Here is a 14301-nt window from a genome sequence, read left to right as displayed (position 1 = left end):
AAGATCAATTCAATTAAAACTCTCTTGTCCATACCATTAAGGATCAGGCTTTACTCATTTATAAATAAATAAAGTAATATTTTTGCTAAAAAAAAGAGATGTAAAGTGACATTATCAAAAGTAGAAGTAATATTACCTTAAAAAAATGTTATGTGTATATAAAATGTACAATTCTTTTTTCTATGTATTACTAATGATATCCTTAGTTATTGGATAAGTACAAAATGTGAACACACTTCTATTTAAGATTTTCTACCCTTTGTTTTTCTTTTCATTTAATATTTTCTTTGTAATGTTCATTATAATTATATTTAATACCATCAAATGTAAATATTACAAAATAAACTTTTAAAATTTCTTCTTTTATCTAATTAATTTTAGTTAGAAAAATGTCACATATGCATATTTTTTCAAAATTTGATAAATACATTTAAGCCTTGAAAAGCAAATGAAATATCCGTCTAGAAGGTCTCTTCTTGAATTTTGAAGACATATATACATGTTATGTATGTATTATTTTCTAATTAAAATTAAAGATATTACCAATATATTTAAGAACAAGTGAATTCTAAACCTCAAAAATACTTCATCGTAGTATAATTTGGATATGTTTAAAAAACAATTAATATATGTAAATTAAATGAGGTTTTGCACGTTGAAAAATTATAATAGAAATATGCATTATAAATGGTTATTTCTATATTTCTCTTCGAACAAGAATTTTTTTTCAAATTTGTTTGAATTTTACGTAAGTTTTCTTTTTTTTTTTCTTATTTATCTTATGTTTTTTTTTTTTTTGACATAAAATTTTAATCATATATCATGATATTACTTTTTTCCAAAATTTAAGCTGATAAGAGAAAATATCATGAATAATTATATCTCTTGATTCTCTTTCCGTTATGAAAAATAAAAAAGAAATTCACTTACTTCATTGTTTTGACAGCAAATTTTAAAAAAGTTTTTGTACCACATATCCATCGTAATTAATAGCAATGCTTTTTTTTTTTCAGTTTAAGCATTGTCCCTATTCAAAAGTCACTTGCATCGTAAAATTTGTGTATTATTAGTTTAATATTAAATTAACTCAAAATTAAAAAAAAATTATAAAAATTTTGATCTTTTAAGGAGTTTGATATTTTTTTCTCACCCAAAAACTTTCTTTTATTGATGTGTTGTTGAATATCAAACATAATCTTTTACGATGGAAACACATTGGTGCAAATTTCAAATGAAGAATCTATGACGGAAAGTGGAGACTTTATATTATTATAAAATTTATGTTGTTGAATTATTGAGGTATTTCTTAGTCTTAAAAGGAAAAGTAATAACTCATTTTTATTCACGTCAAATAAACGGGAAGGGTTACTCATTCTTATTTCTATCAATCTCCTATATTTTATGATATCCAGATATTAATATAGATACGAATTTAAAATTTTTACATGAGAACGTGGTATATATATAAAATAAAAGATATTTTTTTGATAAATTATAATAATATTTTATATTTTATTAATATTAAAATATAAATTAATTTTTTAATATTTTTTTAATTATATAAAATATTTAAAATATTTTTTATTTTAATAATTAATAATATATACTAATTTTAAACTTATTTTTAAAATATATATTACGAATAAAACTAGAATACTAATATATGATGGTATTTATGTGTGTCCAAACGTATATCAAAAATAATTTTTTATTTTTTTATTAAAATACGATTACAAGAGACACGTATGTTACACAAATATCAATAAATATTGTGTCCAAAATATATCTGACACACAGACACAATAAATAAAAAATATATATATACTTCATAGTCTATATTTTGTCCCGTCTGCCAATATCATATATATACAGTAAGGTTTTGGGTCGTTGTTATTAAGGGGACATATATACTCACGTACATATACAATTTTTTTTTTCAAATGTTTATATTTTTTTGCATATAAAAATTAATTAAATTGTTATATGCGTGAAAATAGGTTTAAAAATATAAATTGAACTTTAATATGAAAAATCCATGTTGTAAGCCTTTAAAAAAAAAAACTAATCCTGTAAAAGAAAAAGGGGACAACTTTTATTTATTTATTTATTTACTTATTTTGTTGAGACTACCTCCCAAAATAAAATAAAATAATGGATTTTGATGTTGGAGCTGTATGTGGGTATCCCCCACGACCGAGAGTACCCAAAGTTTTCTTTTAGTTGATTATTTATTTGAGAAGCAAGTTTTTGAAAAAAAATATATATTTACAGGTTTTTGAAAAAATAAAATATCAAATAAATTTTGAAGAAATTTTTTAAATTAATTTATAGTTTTTGAGACAAAAAAAATACTTAATAAATTACTAAATTAAAGAAATTAAAAGCTGGACTTACAGATTCTTGAAAAAATAATATATATTATATACTATTTATCTTTATGTCAGGAACTTATAAGTGTATTATTGCAATTCTTCAAAGTCTTGGTATTTTTTTCTTCAAAAACCTATAAAAAAAATTTATCACAATTTTTTCAAAGACTTATTTTAGTGGCATAAAATAATAATGTTTCAAAGCTATTTTTTCTCTTTTCTCCTACTTTAGTGGCATAAAAATCTATCTTGCTGCTGGTTGCATGTTACTTTTTCCTCCAATTACAATACTCCATTTGATGGCTCGAAAAAGAAAAGATTGGACTGAATAACTATTAGAAGTTAAAATTGCCACATCATCAATCATTGTGTGGGATTATCCTACTATTGATGTTTATACTTCATAGACGATATTTACTTTGATCACATCAATATTTATAAAGATTTAGTTGAACTCACAATTATTCAGTTATTAAAATTAAATTTTTATATCTTATTTGGCATGGAATGTTTGCTGATTCTCACTTTTATTTTTTATCTTTTTAACTAAAAGAGGTAACATATAAATATTATTTCAAATTTTCAACCATGACAAAAATAATTTTAAAAAATAAAAATGACAAAAAAAAAAAAACCTTCAAAAACTAAGTATTATTTTGAAAAAAAGAATACTATTCATTATTTTTATAAGTAGCATACAATTTATACATTTGATCAAATCTTTTTCAAGAAACATTTTAATAATTATTTAAAAAGTGCATCTAAGATAGTAAGGTAAAATTTTATTTCTAGACCCTGTTTTTCATTTATTTAATTTTTTGGTTATTTGCATAGAAACAAAATCATCAAAAGAAAAAATCATCGCTTGACACAAAAAAATCACCCAAATTTATGGATAGAAAAGTCTTATATTTATTTTTGCATCATACTTGCAAAAACTGCATTGAAATTTGAATTTTAAAGTCTTTTTGAAAGCGTAATTTTTATTTTTTATTATTTTTTATTATTTCTAAGTATTCAGATAATAATTTTCATTTAAAGAAAATGACATATTAGACTCCTGTATTTTGTTAAGAACATTTTTATAGAAGTTAGTCCTTCTGCTGTGTAGACACACAAAAAAAGAAGTCCTTCTTTTGTTTTTTTGTTTTTTTGTTTTTATTTTTTTTTAAATAAAGAATTAGAGCATCCCAAGAAATTGAAGAAAAGGATACTCTAGCGAGAAAAAAAACATGCAAATTTCTAAATAGACAATGTTTTCCACTACCAATTATTTACTGAAACAACACTTATTAGTTATTACAATATTAAGTTTGATGACTAACATTTTAATCAAACACCATAACGGGAAACGGGTATTTTTCTAATCTTTAACCTGTTTTCCAAATCAAAAAAAGGAAAAAGAATCTCATACCAAACCAGGACAAATAAAAAATGGGTTTTGTAACCTGCTCTTCTGCTCCTTCCTTAATTAATTTATAGAGGGAGTGTTTTTATCCTTTTTTTTCTTTTTAAAAAACAAAAGCAACAAAATTACAGTTTTTATTATTGTTCCATGAAACAGAAACGCCAATAAAAAGGAGCAAATCATAATCAACTAAAAATGAATGTAATACTTTGATGTTAATGGCAATGAGTTAGAAATTATATATACTTTTGTATCATATTTGTCTAAGTTTAAAGATTCTTTTGTCCTTTTCGTATATAAAGAAACAAAAAATACTATGTAAACTATATCACCCACGTGAAAGAGTTAACTAATAAATATAAGAATAAATAGTCAATTTTGACATATGAAAGATTTTAATTTTAATAAAATAATATTTAAAAATATTAATAAAAAAATAATTTCTTAAAAAATATATTTTATTTGGTAAAATAATCTAAATATTATGTTAATAATTTATTTATTTAATTAATTGTTAAATTTTATATAAAAAACACTAATTTATTTTTATCTTTTTTTATAAAATTACAAATTTAAACATACACTTTCTCTCTACAATTTGTCTCTCTCATCATTATTATCTACCGCTATTTTTCATCCTTCACTCATTATTCCTATTTCAATGTGTATAACAGCACCTCTTTTTTGTTTGAAGATTTTTAAGTTCGTTGAGAATGAGGATTAAATCAAAACAATATAAGTGATAAATATTTTTTTAGATTATGCAACGAAATTGATAAATAAGAAACTATTTTTATTTTTGTTTTTTCTCACAGTAGAAGAATAAAATGAGAATGAAAGTTGTAGATTTTAGAGAAGAAGAAGAGTAACATCACGATATATTCTGATTCCACAACGAAGCATAATGTGATCTATATTTAGTTTTCACACAATAATGGTAGAATTTCTACTATAATCAAGATAGATTACAATCACCAATTTCAAGAGACTCACACTTTTATCAACCACCTAAATTATTCCAAATTTAGTAAATCACCTAGATGCTAACCCAACCTAGTTAAGGAGAACTAACTGCACTTTAACCCAACACACTTTCGAAATCAAAACACTCAAACAAATATATGTTAAATAGATTTTGTATATATGCACTACCCTTTTTGCTTTTTGTATCTCTCAAAATAAGCTTGAATCTAGACAAAAGAGAAATAAGAACACACTCAAAAATAAGAAAAATAATGACTGTTTTTATATGATCTTCAATATGCTCGAAAATAATTACGTATTTTCTTGATGGTTCATCAATATATAAAGTTTCATATCTCTTATTTAGTGTAGGAATAATTTTTCTTTTGATCAAGTTAACCTTTGTACTCTTTAAGAGTTGATTCCATTGACATTGAAGAGAAAAATGTTCTTTCTTTGTTCTCTAAATATTATATGCAGCATCTTTTCAATAATATAAAATCTGATTCTCTATACGTAGATGATGTAGAGGAGATTTTTCCTTTCTTAAATCAATTAGAATGTATAGCTGTTATCCAATCTCTTATTTTTGAAATGTATTAATCATAGTTATAAAAACCGGATCGAATTGGCCGGTTCAATCGAAAAACCGATGAACCGAATCCCTAATCGGTCCGGTTGAGTGATATGACCAGATAAGGAAGAGAACCGTTGAGAATCGGGTTGAACCGGCCAGTTTTGATGAAAACCAAAAAATCGGCAATTTCTGGTTAACCGAGCGGTTCGGAAGCACTTTTTTTTTTTTAAATTCATTTTCCAAAACGACGTCGTTTTGGTTTATAAAAAAAAAAAAAGAAATCGTATACGCTACGCACAGTACCCCCCCAAACCCCACTCCCAGCTTTCACTTTCCACTTTTCCCCCAACCCTAATCCCCTAATGGCTAACCCTCTCCGCCACCACCTCACCTCACTCTGTCACAGTGTCACTCACCCAGCCACTGCCGCCAGCCGCCCGCCGCCCGCCGTCGTCTTCTTCGTCTCACTGCCGGTTTGAACTCCGAAGTCTGAAGGTGAAGGAACTAAGGAAGTAGGAACAGCCGAACAGGACAGACCCGTGGCTGTCTCTCATCGCCAGCGTCGTCGCCCTTGCCGTTGCCGCGCTCTTCTGCTCTGTCAAACAGGTTAGCTCCAGTTCTCCTCTGTAGTCTGTTCTACACTTCTTGCTGTTACAATGTTATGACTTATGAATAATGTTGTTCACTTGTTCTGCACTTCTCCTCTGTTCTCCAGCAACCTTAAATTGCACTTCTCCTATGTTATTCTATTCTGTATTGAAAACTTAAAATTTCTGGGATGAATATGCTTGTTGAAAGCTTGAATCTATGAAATATGAATTATGTTGTTTTGTTGATTTGTTCTGTGCTGAATATGCTTGTTGAAAACATGAAAACTTGTTGTTTTGTTGATTTGTTATGGGATGAATATGCTTGTTGACTAATGCTTGAAACCGAGGTGTTGAATATGCTTGTTGAATATGAATAATGTTAATCTAATGTTGTTCTGTTATGAATATGCTTGTGCTGTAAATATTTAAGATTGCTGTGAATAATGTAACTATTTAAGATTGCTGTGAATTTAACTATTTAAGCCTTTAAAGTTGCTGTCTTGTTGAATAGGGAATAGGAATTAAGGAATTTAGGATTGCTATTGTTTTATACTTTTGCTGTTTTGCTACTCCATAATCCATATTCTTTTAGAATGGCTTATGCGAATATACCATCAGAAATACCATCTTCGCAAGAACAAGGATCAACTCCTGATGCATCAATCGGAACCCAAAAAAATAATAACAGAGCAAAAACTGATCCTGCATGGGGTCATTGTAAAGAAAATGTGGAGTCTGGAAAAACAATTCTGCTATGCATATATTGTGAGAAGCTTATTAGGGGTAGAGGAATTCATCGGTTTAAGCTTCATTTAGCTGGAAAAGGAGGAGATATTGAGTCTTGTCGAAAGGTGCCAGCTGCAGTGAGATACCAATTCCATCAAAGCATTGAAGAGCTTCGAAGCAAGAAAAGAAAAACTCAAGAACAATATGCAGAAAGTTATAATGCTTGTGATGATGTTTGGTGCACGAAATTATGATCATCAACAATGGCGCCAAAGGACTTGGAGCTCTTAAACGTGAATCACACTTTGTCACAATTCCGCACAACTAACCAGCAAGTGCACTGGGTCGTCCAAGTAATACCTTACGTGAGTAAGGGTCGATCCCACGGAGACTGTCGGCTTGAAGCAAGCTATGATCACCTTATAAATCTCAGTCAGGCGAATTCAGATGGTGATGGAGAATTGATAATTAAATAAAACATAAAATAAAGATAGAGATACTTATGTAATTCATTGGTAGGAATTTCAGATAAGCGTATGAAGATGCTTTGTTCCTCCTGAACCTCTGCTTTCCCATTGCCTTCTTCCAATCATTCATACTCCTTTTCCATGGCAAGCTTTATGTTGGGCATCACCGTTGTCAATGGCTACTTCCCGTCCTCTCAGTGAAAACGTTCCAAATGCGCTGTCACCGCACGGCTAATCATCTGTCGGTTCTCGATCATGTTGGAATAGGATCCATTGATCCTTTTGCATCTGTCACACGCCCAACAATCGCGAGTTTGAAGCTCGTCACAGTCATCCCTTCCCAGATCCTACTCAGAATATCACAGACAAGGTTTAGACGTTCCGGATCTCAGAAATGGCCGCCAATAATTCTAGCCTATACCACGAAGGTTCCAATCTTAGATTAGAAACCCAAGAGATACACATTCAAGCTTGTTTGCATGTAGAACGGAAGTGGTTGTCTGTCACGCGTTCATCGGTGAGAATGGTGATGAGTGTCACATAATCATCACATTCATCATGTTCTTGGGTGCGAATGAATATCTTGGAGAAGAAATAGACTTGAGTTGAATAGAAAAACAATAGTACTTTGTATTAATTCATGAAGAACAGCAGAGCTCCACACCTTAATCTATGGTGTGTAGAAACTCCACCGTTGAAAATACAAAAGTGATAATGGTGTAAGCATGGCCGAATGGCCAGCCTCCAAGGTCTAGGGACTAAACGTCCAAAGATGAAAATACAATAGTATAAGGTCCTATTTATAGAGAACTAGTAGCCTAGGGTTTACAGAAATTAGTAATTAATGCAGAAATCTTCTTCCGGACCCACTTGGTGTGTGCTTGGGCTGAGCATTGAAGCTTCCATGTGTAGAGACTTTTCTTGGAGTTAAACGCCAGCTTTTGTGCCAGTTTGGGCGTTTAACTCCAGCTTTTGTGCCAGTTCCGGCGTTAAACGCCAGAATTCTTAAGCTGACTTGGAACGCCTGTTTGGGCCATCAAATCTCGGACAAAGTATGGACTATTATATATTTCTGGAAAGCTCATGATATCTACTTTCCAACGCAATTGAGAGCGCGCCAATTGGGCTTTTTTAGCTCCAGAAAATCCACTTCGAGTGCAGGGAGGTCAGAATCCAACAGCATCTGCAGTCCTTTTTCAGCCTCTGAATCAGATTTTTGCTCAGGTCCCTCAATTTCAGCCAGAAAATACCTGAAATCACAGAAAAACACAAAAACTCATAGTAAAGTCCAGAAATGTGATTTTTAAATAAAAATTAATAAAAATATAATAAAAACTAATTCAAATATACTAAAAACATACTAAAAATAATGCCAAAAAGCGTATAAATTATCCGCTCATCACAACACCAAACTTAAATTGTTGCTTGTCCCCAAGCAACTGAAAATCAAATAGGATAAAAAAGAGAGAATATACAATGAATTCCAAAAACATCTATGAAGATCAATATTAATTAGATGAGCGGAGCTTTTAGCTTTTTGCTTCTGAACAGTTTTGGCATCTCACTTTATCCTTTGAAGTTCAGAATGATTGGCTTCTATAGGAACTCAGAATCCAGATAGTGTTATTGATTCTCCTAGTTAAGTATGTTGATTCTTGAACACGGCTACTTTATGAGTCTTGGTCGTGACCCAAAGCATTTTGTTTTCCAGTATTACCACCGGATACATAAATGCCACAGACACATAACTGGGTGAACCTTTTCAGATTGTGACTCAGCTTTGCTAGAGTCCCTAATTAGAGGTGTCCAGAGCTCTTAAGCACACTCATTTTGCTTTTGGACCACGACTTTAACCGCTCAGTCTCAAGTTTTCACTTGACACCTTCACGCCACAAGCACATGGTTAAGGACAGCTTGGTTTAGCCGCTTAGGCCAGGATTTTATTCCTATGGGCCCTCCTATCCACTGATGCTCAAAGCCTTGGATCCTTTTTATCACCCTTGCCTTTTGGTTTAAAGGGGTATTGGCTTTTTCTGCTTGCTTTTCTTTTTTCTTTCTTTTTTCTTTTCTCTTCTTTTTTTTTTCGCATATATCCTTTTTTCTGCAAGCTTTTCACTGCTTTTTCTTGCTTCAAGAATCAATTTTATGATTTTTCAGATTATCAAATAATATTTCTCCTTTTCCCATTATTCTTTCAAGAGCCAACAATTTTAACATTCATGAATCAGCAATATCAAAAATATGCACTGTTCAAGCATTCATTCAGAAAGACAAAAGTATTGCCACCACATCAGAATAATTAAACTGTTTTAAAATTTGAAATTCATGCACTTCTTTTCCTTTTCAATTAAAACACTCTTTATTTAAGAAAGGTGATGGATTTATTTTCATAGCTTTAAGGCATAGACACTTAGACACTAGTGATCATGTAATAAAGAGACAAACATAAATAGACATAAGGCATAATTTTTGAAAAACAGAAAATAAAGAGCAAGGAAATTAAAGAACGGGTCCACCTTAGTGATGGCGGCTTGTTCTTCCTCTTGAAGATCTTATGGAGTGTTTGAGCTCCTCAATGTCTCTTCCTTGCCTTTGTTGCTCCTCTCTCATGGTTCTTTGGTCTTCTCTAATTTCATGGAGGAGGATGGAATGCTCTTGGTGCTCCACCCTTAGTTGTCCCATGTTGGAACTTAATTCTCCTAGGGAGGTGTTGATTTGCTCCTAATAGTTTTGTGGAGGAAATTACATCCCTTGAGGCATCTCAGGGATTTCATGATGAGGAAATTCCTCATGCTCTTGGTGAGGTTCTCTCATTTTCTCCATCCTTTTCTTAGTGATGGCCTTGTCCTCATCAATGAGAATGTCTCCCTCTATGTCAATTCCAACTGAATTGCAGAGGTGACAAATGAGGTGAGGGAAGGCTAACCTTGCCACAGTAGAGGACTTGTCCGCCACCTTGTAGAGTTCTTGGGATATAACCTCATGAACTTCTACTTCCTCTCTAATCATGATGCTATGAATCATGATAGCCCGATCTATAGTAACTTCAGACCGGTTGTTAGTGGGAATGATTGAGCGTTGGATAAACTCCAACCATCCCCTAGCCACGGGCTTGAGGTCATGCCTTCTTAGTTGAACCAGCTTCCCTCTTGAATCTCTCTTCCATTGAGCGCCCTCTTCACAGATGTCCATGAGGACTTGGTCCAACCTTTGATCAAAGTTGACCCTTCTAGTGTATGGGTGTGCATCTCCTTGCATCATGGGCAAGTTGAATGCCAACCTTACATTTTTCGGACTAAAATCCAAGTATTTCCCTCAGACCATTGTAAGCCAGTTCTTAGGGTCCGGGTTCACACTTTGATCATGGTTCTTGGTGATCCATGCATTGGCATAGAACTCTTGAACCATTAAGATTTCGACTTGTTGAATGGGGTTGGTGAGAACTTCCCAACCTCTTCTTCGGATCTCATGTCGGATCTCCGGATATTCGCCCTTTTTGAGCTTAAAAGGGACCTCGGGGATCACCTTCTTCTTGGCCACAACTTCATAGAAGTGGTCTTGATGCACCCTTGAGAGGAATCTTTCCATCTCCCATGACTCGGAGGTAGAAGCTTTTGCCTTCCCTTTCCTCTTTCTAGAGGTTTCTCCGGCCTTTGGTGCCATTAATGATTATGGAAAAACAAAAAAAGCTTTAGCTTTTACCACACCAAACTTAGAAGGTTGCTCGTCCTCGAGCAAAAGAAGAAAGAAGAGAGTAGAAGAAGAAGAAATAGAGGAGATGGAGGGGGCTTTGTGTTTCGGCCAAGGGGATAGGTAGTGTGTATGTTGTGTGAAAATGAAGGAGTGAAGATGGGTTTATATAGGAGTGGAGAGGGGGGTATGGTTCGGCCATTATGGGTGGGTTTGGGTGGAAAAGTGGTTTGAATTTGAATGGTGAGGTAGCTGGGATTTTATGAAGGATGGATGTGAGTGGTGAAGAGAATGGTGGAATTTGATAGGTGAGGGGTTTTTTTGGGGAAGAGGTATTGAGGTGATTGGTGAATGGGTGAAGAGAGAGAGAGATGAGGTAGGTGGGGATCCTGTGGGGTCCACAGATCTTGAGGTGTCAAGGATTTCTCATCCCTGCACCAAGTGGCGTGCAAAACACCCTTTTCTGCCAATCCTGGCGTTAAACGCCAGGTTGCTGCCCATTTCTGGCGTTTAACGCCAGCTTCTTGCCCATTCCTGGCATTAAACGCCAGTCTGGTGCCCATTTCTGTCGTTAAACGCTCAGAATAGTGCCAGACTGGGCGTTTAACGCCCATTCTGCTACCCTTACTGGCGTTTAGATGCCAGTAAGTTTCTCCTCTAGGGTGTTCTATTTTTCATTCTGTTTTTTCTTCTGTTTTTACTTTTTCAATTGTTTTTGTGACTTCACATGATCATCAACCTACAGAAAACATAAAATAACAAAAGAAAATAGAAATTTAACATAGATAATTAAAGATTGGGTTGCCTCCCAACAAGCGCTTCTTTAATGTCAATAGCTTGACAGTGGGCTCTCATGGAGCCTCACAGATGTTCAGAGCAATGTCGGAACCTCCCAACACCAAACTTAGAGTTTGAATGTGGGGGTTCAACACCAAACTTAAAGTTTGGTTATGGCCTCCCAACACCAAACTTATAGTTTGACTGTGGGGGCTCTGTTTGTCTCTGTATTGAGAGAAGCTCTTCATGCTTCCTCTCCATGGTTACAGAGGGATATCCTTGAGCTTTAAACACAAGGGAGTCTTCATTCACTTGAATGATCAATTCTCCTCTGTTAACATCAATCACAGCTTTTGCTGTGGCTAGGAAAGGTCTGCCAAGGATGATGGATTCATCCATACACTTTCCAGTCTCTAGGATTATGAAATCAGCAGGGATGTAATGGTCTTCAACCTTTACCAAGACATCCTCTACAAGTCCATAAGCCTGTTTCTTTGAATTGTCTGCCATCTCTAGTGAGATTCTAGCAGCTTGTACCTCAATGATCCCTAGCTTCTCCATTACAGAGAGAGGCATAAGGTTTATACTTGACCCTAGGTCACACAGAGCCTTCTCAAAGGTCATGGTGCCTATGGTACAAGGGATTAAGAATTTTCCAGGGTCTTGTCTCTTCAGAGATAATTTCTGCCTAGTCAAGTCATCCAGTTCTTTGATGAGCAATGGAGGTTCATCCTCTCAAGTCTCAGTACCAAATAACTTGGCATTTAGCTTCATGATTTCTCCAAGGTACTTAGCAACTTGCTCTTCAGTAACATCTTTATCCTCTTCAGAGGAAGAATACTCATCAAAGCTCATGAATGACAGAAGTAAATTCAATGGAATCTCTATGGTCTCTGTGTGAGCCTCAGATTCCCATGGTTCCTCATCAGGGAACTCCATGGAGGCCAGTGGACGTCCATTGAGGTCTTCTTTAGTGGAGATCACTGCCTCTTCCTCCTCTCCAGGTTCGGCCATGTGGGTTGTGGTTATGGCCTTACACTCTCTTTTTGGATTCTCTTCTGTATTGCTTGGGAGAGTACTAGGAGGGAGTTCAGTAATTTTCTTACTTAGCTGACCCACTTGTGCCTCCAAATTTCTAATGGAGGACCTTATTTCAGTCATGAAACTTTGAGTGGTTTTGATTAGATCAGAGACAATGGTTGCTAAGTCAGAGTGGCTTTGCTTAGAATTCTCTGTCTGTTGCTGAAAAGATGATGGAAAAGGCTTGCTATTGCTAAACCTGTTTCTTCCACCATTATTGTTGTTGAAACCTTGTTGAGGTCTCTATTGATCCTTCCATGAGAGATTTGGATGATTTCTCCATGAAGGATTGTAGGTGTTTCCATAGGGTTCTCCCATGTAATTCACCTCTTCTATTACTGGGTTCTCAGGATCATAAGCTTCTTCTTCAGAGGAAGCTTCCTTAGTACTGCCTGTTGCTGCTTGCATTCCAGACAGACTCTGAAAAATCATATTGACTTGTTGGGTCAATATTTTATTCTGAGCCAATATGGCATTCAGAGTATTAATCTCAAGAACTCCCTTCTTCTGAGTTGTCCCATTATTCACAGGATTCCTTTCAGAAGTGTACATGAATTGGTTATTTGCAACCATTTCAATGAGTTCCTGAGCTTCTGCAGGCGTCTTCTTCAGATGAAGAGATCCTCCAGCAGAGCTGTCCAATGACATCTTGGACAGTTCATGACCATCATAGAAGATTCCTATGATACTCCATTCTGAAAGCATGTCAGAAGGGCACCTTCTGATCAATTGCTTGTATCTTTCCCAAGCTTCATAGAGGGATTCACCTTCCTTCTGTCTGAAGGTTTGGACTTCCACTCTAAGCTTACTCAGTTTTTGAGGTGGAAAGAACTTTGCCAAGAAGGCATTGACTAGCTTTTCCCAAGAGTTCAGGTTTTCTTTAGGTTGTGAGTCCAACCATGTCCTAGCTCTGTCTCTTACAGCAAAGGGAAAAAGCATAAGCTTGTAGACCTCGGGATCAACCCCATTGGTCTTGACAGTGTCACAGATTTGCAAGAATTCAGCTAAGAACTGATGAGGATCTTCCAATGGAAGTCCATGAAACTTGCAATTCTGTTGCATTAGAGAAACTAATTGAGGCTTAAGCTCAAAGTTGTTTGCTCCAATGGCAGGGATTGAGATGCTTTTCCCATAGAAGTCGGGAGTAGGTGCAGTAAAGTCACCAAGAACCTTCCTTGCATTGTTGGCATTGTTGTTTTCGGCTGCCATAGCTTCTTCTTCCTTGAAAAGCTCTGTTAGGCCCTCTAGAGAGAATTGTGCTTTAGCTTCTCTTAGCTTTCTCTTCAAGGTCCTTTCAGGTTCAGGATCAGCTTGAACAAGTATGCCTTTATCTTTGCTCCTGCTCATATGAAAGAGAAGAGAACAAGAAAGTAGGGAATCCTCTATGTCACAGTATAGAGATTCCTTGAGCTATCAGAGGAAAAGAAGAATAGAAGGAGGAGGTAGATAGAAGAGAATTCGAACTTATCAAGAAGGATAGAGTTCGAATTGCACCTTGAGGAGGAGTGTTAGTCCCTTAAATAGAAGGATGTGAGAAGAGGAGAAGAATTTTCGAAAATAGATTAAGAAGATTTTGAAATAATAAAAAGAAATTTGAAAATTTGATTGAGATTTTCGAAAATTAAGATTAGGAAAGAAATTAAGTGATTTTTGA

General features: G+C 34.2%; 1 non-coding gene across 1 annotated transcript; it reads left to right on the top strand.

Annotated features, from left to right (window-relative positions):
- The first annotated feature begins 13346 nt into the window (after nucleotides 1-13346).
- On the top strand, nucleotides 13347-13454 carry LOC148570420 (small nucleolar RNA R71). Its single transcript, XR_015908266.1, has one exon. It is a non-coding gene; the product is annotated as a small nucleolar RNA R71 (small nucleolar RNA).
- The last annotated feature ends 847 nt before the right edge of the window (nucleotides 13455-14301 follow it).

Source organism: Arachis ipaensis, chromosome B3 (genome assembly GCF_059453495.1).
Source record: "Arachis ipaensis isolate K30076 ecotype BB chromosome B3, ASM5945349v1, whole genome shotgun sequence".
Taxonomy (NCBI): Eukaryota; Viridiplantae; Streptophyta; class Magnoliopsida; order Fabales; family Fabaceae; genus Arachis; species Arachis ipaensis.
The sequence above is the reverse complement of the archived record's forward strand: the minus strand, read 5'-3'. Positions and strand labels throughout refer to the sequence as shown.